At 38.8% G+C, this 6,690-nt stretch overlaps 1 protein-coding gene across 1 annotated transcript in view; it reads left to right on the top strand.

The window, feature by feature from the left end:
* FAM155A (family with sequence similarity 155 member A) overlaps positions 1-6,690 on the top strand; it is a 640,338-nt gene that overhangs the window by 235,795 nt on the left and 397,853 nt on the right. The gene's annotated exons all lie outside the window — the stretch shown is intronic.

Raw genomic sequence — 6,690 nt, 5'->3', positions numbered from 1 at the left:
CTACCCTTAAGATATCCACATTCCAGGCTGAGAGGGAGCTCAGTTTTTCTTGCACTCTGTTCTGTTTCTCTCACTCCACCTTCCTGCAGCGTTTGCACATGGCAGGCAGCCCTGTGTGGCAGACATAAGGGAGAACTTTCCTTGACGCTTCACTCCTTTGCAGACAGAGCCAACTTAATGCTCGCGGCTCCTGGTATCCGCTGGCTCTGCGCCCGTGCCTGGACTGATGGAAAGCCATTCTCCATGGTGACTCCTTCCTTCCTCAAGTACTGTTTGCAGGATTAGGGGAGACCGATGGCTGGATGTAAAGGTTGATGTCACCTGCACATAGGCTTATGGACCTCTTTCGTACTTTCCATTGCCACTTAGAAAATGGGACTCTCATCGGGCTCTGTGCTGACAGCTCGGAGCCTGGAGCCTGCTTCGGGTTCTGTGTCTCCCTCTCTCTCTGCCCCTCCCCTACTCACACTCCATCTCTCTCTCAAAAACAAAACTAAAAAAACATTAAAAAGTTTGTGAATGACACAATATTGTATGCATCATATTGTACCTCTTCACTTAAAATTACGAGATAATGTTCCTTTTTAAGTGTTATCTCATTGATCCACTTAAATAAATGGATAATTAAGCTGTTCTTGAATTCTTTCATTTTATAAGTAGTGGTGCAGTGGACACTCTTAACAAAAGTTTCCAATCTCATTGTGCAATGTGGGTGTTTCTCTAGTACATACTCTTGCAAGGAGAACTGATGGGCCTTAAATAAGCACATAACATCTCCAGTAATGCTACATTCTGCCAAGCTGCTGCTCAGAGTAACTGTACCAATTTGTTGTTTGCTGACTCTGCCTGTGAGTTCCTTGATCACGTTGTTTCCTTAACATTTGATGTTTCTGACCATTTACATTTGTGCAAATGTGGAAGCAGAAAGAGAATGTCATTGTAGTTCTGATTTTTGTTTTATTACTTATGAGGTCGATTATCTGTCATTTCTCTCCATCATTACTATTATCTGTCCATCTTCTTTTGCTGTTTGTTATGTCTTCTATTGTATGCTATGTGCCAAGCCACCCAGAGCTTAATTTAAATAATAATTATTTTATCATGAAGCTGCATATTGGGTGTTCTCTGTCTTCTGTTGTTCTTTGCTAAATTTTAAATTTTTTTCTCTTCCTCAAAAATTGATTTTTTTAAAGTTTGCTTATGAGAGAGAGAGAGAGAGAGAGGTAGTGTAGGTGGGGGAGAGGCAGAGAGAGACGGAGAAAGAGAGAATCCCAAGCTGTCTGCACATTGCCACAGCAGAGTCCAATGTGGGGCTCAAACTCACGAACCTTGAGATCATGAGCTGAGCTGAGATTAAGAGTCAGACACTCAACTGCCTGAGCCATCTGGGCACGTCTCAAAAATTGATTAATTTTTTTTAATGTTTGTTTATTTTTGAGAGAGACAGAGTGTGAGCAGGGGAGGCACAGAGATAGAAGGAGACACAGAACCTAAAGCAGGCTCCAAGCTCTGAGCTGTCAGCACAGAGCCTGACGCGAGGCTTAAACTTGGGAACAGCGAGATCATGACCTGAGCTGAAGTCTGATGCCTAATCAACTGAGCCACCCAGGCACCTCTCAAAAATTGATTTTTAAGAATACTCACACTCACACTCACACTCTCTCTCACACACACACACACACACACTACATACATACATTTATCTAAATTGAGACACATATACACACCACATATTAGATAAAAACAGATATATTTGTGATAATTTTGTTATGATATGCAAATATTTTCTCCAAGCTTGTCTTTTAAAACTATGATATTTTTTAACAACAATTTTTTTAAGATTTTTTTAAAGAGTGGAGATTTTATTGAATGCCTTTTTTTCTGAATCAATTGACATGATCATGTGATTTTTCTGCTACACTTGTTAAATGTGGTTAATTACATTTGATACATATTAAACATAGTATAACTTGTGCTTGCATTTCTAGAGTCAAGTGTATGTCACCAAGTATAGCTTCTACCCACCACCCAGTCACAAGGCTACTCATACATGTGTCAGGTTTTCTGATATGGCAACACTCCACTTTTAGCAACACAGTCTGTTGTGTTAATGTATTGCTATGTACCAAGCCACCCAGAGCTTAATTTACAACAATAATTATTTTTTCTCAAATCTGCAAATTGGGCAGGCTCCACTTGGCATCAACTGGAGTGGCTTAAAGGAAGCCTGGAATTATCTGGATACTGTCTCATTGAGATATCTGGTGATTAATGCTGGCTGTTGGTAGGACCCTTTGTGGGAGCTGCTGGCCAGAGCACTATTATGTGTCCTCACAATATGGTGGCTGGGGCCCAAGGGGCAAGAATCCCAAGAAAGAACCCATGGAACTGTGCCAGCTTTTCTAACCTAATCTCAGAAGCCTCACTTCCAAGGCACTCTGTTCCTCAAACAAGACACTAAGGTTGGTCCATACTTAAAGGGAGAGAAGTTACACCATCTTGGTTTGGTAGAAGTGTCAAAGAATTTGAAGACATGTTTTAAAACAGTATGAAATGGACATTAAGGAAAGAACAGAGTTCCTCAAACAGCATCCAGTGTTTCACTGTAGATGATGAGGTCTGTGGAAAAACTTGCATCTTTCTGTAAAGAAAAATCAGGGGAGTTTATATCTTTGGGTAAATATGATTTCTGTGTCTGGGTTAAGGTTCTAGGTGCTTTACAAATTTTGTTCACCAAGGCCTCATAAAACCCCAAGAGTTAGGTTCTCTCCTAATTCCCATTTTTAAGATGTGAGAAGTGAGGCAAAGATGAAAACCCTATGATATAGGTTCTCTGCTTATTCCCATTTTTAAGATGCAGGAAGTGAGGCAAGGGTGGTTAAGTCAGTTGTCTGGGGTTCCACGGGTAGTTGGAGAGAACCAGTACTCATATCCATGTGGTCATTTCCAGAACCTGGGTTTTAGATGCACCCTTATTTTGTTTCTGCAGTGGGGACAGGCTGGGGCAGGGAGTGGGTAGGGGGCTAGATGGTTACCCTTAAGTGAGGCACTGGAATGAAATGAATTACCTTTGTTTATTTTTTTTTATTTCAGACTTATTTCTCTTTAAAAAATATAAATAATGCTGGTCTTAAGTTTTTCTCTTTTACTATTACCATCAAAGAACTAGCCTCTGAGATTTGTTGAAAGTGTCTTCTACTTTTTCTAATTATTTAATTCTACCTCCTGTCCATTATTCATTTCTTTCTTCTTTCTTTGGGTTTTCCATAAGTTTATTTTCCAGCCTTTAGAATGGAATGCTTAGGTATTTTATTTATAACCTTTCTTATGTGTATTCCACAAATTCATCCAAGTGTTAAATGTTCAAGACCCATGTGGATTACTTCCTAATGTTTCAATATTCAGCGTTCTTATTGCTGTTCACATCTAAATACTTCACAAGTTCATTATGACTTCCTCTTGGTTCTCCTTTTGTTGACACAACTTAAAAATCTCCAGCCACACTGGGATGAGGACTTATTCATTATAGGCCCTCCAAGAATTTTCTAGAAACTCCCCAGGAACTGTAGACTACCTACAGTTACAATTAGCCTTCATAGTATCACAGAGTGATTTATCTCCAGTTACAAAAGGACTGGGGCAAAGTTCAAACAATGCCCCTGTTAACTGAGTGAAATTAGATTGCTGTGAAATAAAAGCAAATTAAATCTAATAAATTATTTCACTTTTCAGGACAGATCAAATTAGAGAAATCTAAATCCCGAGTGCCTCAGAGAAACATCATAGCAAAGAAAGTATGGAAGCAGCTAACCAACTGATTAAATATTTGACTTGGAAATGAGATTCGTGTTAAGAAATTGTTAACTTAGATTTTGTTTTTATTTATCACTAAGTATCCTTCAAATGTGTCTTCTCAAAAGATGTTAAGTAATAGAAAACCAATAGGAAGATTGAGAATGTTTCCTTGGGGAATAGTAAGTCCACATCTATTGCTTAATCTGGTCGGTGTAAACACTAGTGCCACTGTGAGCTTTGTAATTGTGGCAAGGACTGAAAAGTGCTCATTTGGGGCTTCAAATGCACATGTGACTTTAGGCAATAAAAAACACATTTGTCTCAAATTGTACATTTTGCCTGCAAGTGTAGGTATGAGTGGGGATTTATGTTTTTTTGGGTATGCAGGAAAGCTGTTGGAGATTTAACTATAGAATACTGAAATTCAAACATACTTAGCTTTGTATCCCATGATGGATTATGATTTGAATGATATAGCCTGGCTGGGTCTACATGTGTTTTTGGAAGGAGTTAACTGGTGCGTGAGAGGTAAGGCATTAGCTTCTCAGCATGGGAACAGGTTGTCTGCTAGAAAACGTTTCAACAAATGTGCTTTTTCAACTAATGTGTTTCACTGTGTGGAGGGGACATTTCCCTGCAGCAGTGACTCCATTCTGCTCTTAATGGGAGACACCCCTGTCTAGCTCTCTGGAAACACACCATATGGGAAAATACGCCATATTTTCAGCCTGTAGAACGTTGTGGTGTCGTATGTGCATCGATGGAAATTTCCAAGGAGGCTCAAGTTAGAATTCTTCTCTCCCTAGGAAGAGTCTCATTTTCTTTAACAAGTCTTATTTTTTTAATGAAACTCGTAAGTATTAACCCGTAGAAAAGGCAGACAGTAGAAATATTAACAGCAAAACTAGGGTTGTATACAATTAAGTACATCCACCTAATAATGAACAATAATTATTGTTGAGTCTGTTATAAATGTGCACGGCCAAATCCTGAATTAGTTCCCAGCGAGGCCGGAAAATGTCTTTCCTTGTTTTAGGAACAGTTGGCTATGACGCCTGTTGAAGCTGGAAAGAGGGCAGAAGGATGTGTTACAGATTTAATGCCTTGAAGAGTAATAGCTTCAACTATTTCACGGAAGAGAAGCACATCAGATTCTTAGAATTTTGATTTAAGAAAAACACAGGATGTTATTAGATGTGATTATATGAAATGGTGTCCTTGTCACAAATGGAAGTCGTGCTTTGGCCAACACTTTCTATAAATCATCTCGGTGGTCGGGCACAGCCATTCGAAGCCTGTCTCTGGAGCTAATCTGTGGTCACACACTGCAATCCAGTTGTTCTGTGACCTTGGGCAAACTGTGAAACTTCTTAGTTCTTTCTCATCTGTGAAGAGAAGCTATTCTGTATCTATTCTATAGTTGACATACATTTAAAAAATGAGAATATGCATATAAAGGGCTTCACATGAGGTCTGGCACCCAGGGAGTACTCAGAAAGTGAAAGCTGTCATTATTATGTGTAGTGTTATTATTGTTTTATGGGTGGCCAGATGATTAAAAAGGAAATCACGAAGGTTTGCTTCATGACAGTAGCCATGTGTTAAGCACATCGCAGAGCTTTGAGACCACCGTACGATTGTTCATTGTCACTGGGTAACTTGGAAGTAGCACAGAAAGTTTTCTTAGATAAATTTCATCCTGAGGACTTCAATTTTTAAAATTCGAGAAATCATTGAATTTTCATGAGGAAAACTACCATACTCCGGCTCTTAACCTGTGTTTTACACCCCTCAGGCTTAATTAGAGAGAAGAATTTTTCTATTTATGTTTTCACCAAAGTCTTCCAAAAGAATATCAAACATGTAAATTAGCACGCATTCTAGACTTTCTGAAATAAGCAATGTTTTTTTTTTTTTCAGACACATTTCCCAAGAAATGAAAAATCCACTCATTCAGGTTGGAATTACATTGCTTTGAGTATTTTCATTTTGATTCTGACTCTTCTGAAATGCCTAATTATACAAATAAGAAAAATTGTTTCCCAGTTCCTTAGAAATAGGAAAAAAACTACCGACATCTAAATGTAGATGGAAAAAAAATGAGCGAATAATTGTTTGGATAAAAGACTAGCAGTTTTGAATGCAGCCTCTCAATTTCTCTCAAGAGCAAAACAGCAATATTAGCGGGCTTGCTCTTTGGGGATGATGATGATGAAGACGATGATTGGCAAAAATGCAACTGTCAGGAGTATGATCATTTCTGATCTAAAGGTCACTGGTTTAGAAAATGTTTGGAAGAGGAGTGACGTTCATATTTTCACTTCTGCTTGGAGGCTTTTGCAATGACTTAGACGTTTAGCGACGTGGTTCATTTTTTGTCTTCAAGTATGATTAGAGGACAAATTGTTTCTGGAAAACCGGAGATGGAAAATGGCTTATTCCTCAATTAAAAATAAAATCTTTGAGTTACCACACAGCCCCTCCCTGGCCTGTGGCTCCTGTGTGTCCCCATTTGTCGCTGCCCTCAGTTCTAGGGCAGCGCAGTGGCAACATCTCCCGGTGCTCAGTGAATGAAATGCAAGTCACCAAAATGTCGAAAGGTACAAAAAGCCTGGCATTTTCAAAATAGATAACTGTATTCACCAAAATCCTGTTGGCATTTGGAGTAACAGATAGAAACATAGAAAATGGAGCAGCTACACACAGATTCCATGGTTCACTGGGTGGCCCTGTGATAGTCCAAGGATTTTCATTTTAATCATTGCTTTCTGCTTCGATTTGGTTCTTACGGCCAGATTTTAAATGGGCTCTTTGCTAATAGGTTATTACCGATCTGTTATTAAAAGGAGAAGAACATAATTTTTATATGATATTGTTTAATTCATTTTTCTCTTT

The sequence above is a fragment of the Hyaena hyaena genome, unplaced genomic scaffold (genome assembly GCF_003009895.1).
Source record: "Hyaena hyaena isolate Hyena2069 unplaced genomic scaffold, ASM300989v1 scaffold_22, whole genome shotgun sequence".
Taxonomy (NCBI): Eukaryota; Metazoa; Chordata; class Mammalia; order Carnivora; family Hyaenidae; genus Hyaena; species Hyaena hyaena.
The sequence above is the reverse complement of the archived record's forward strand: the minus strand, read 5'-3'. Positions and strand labels throughout refer to the sequence as shown.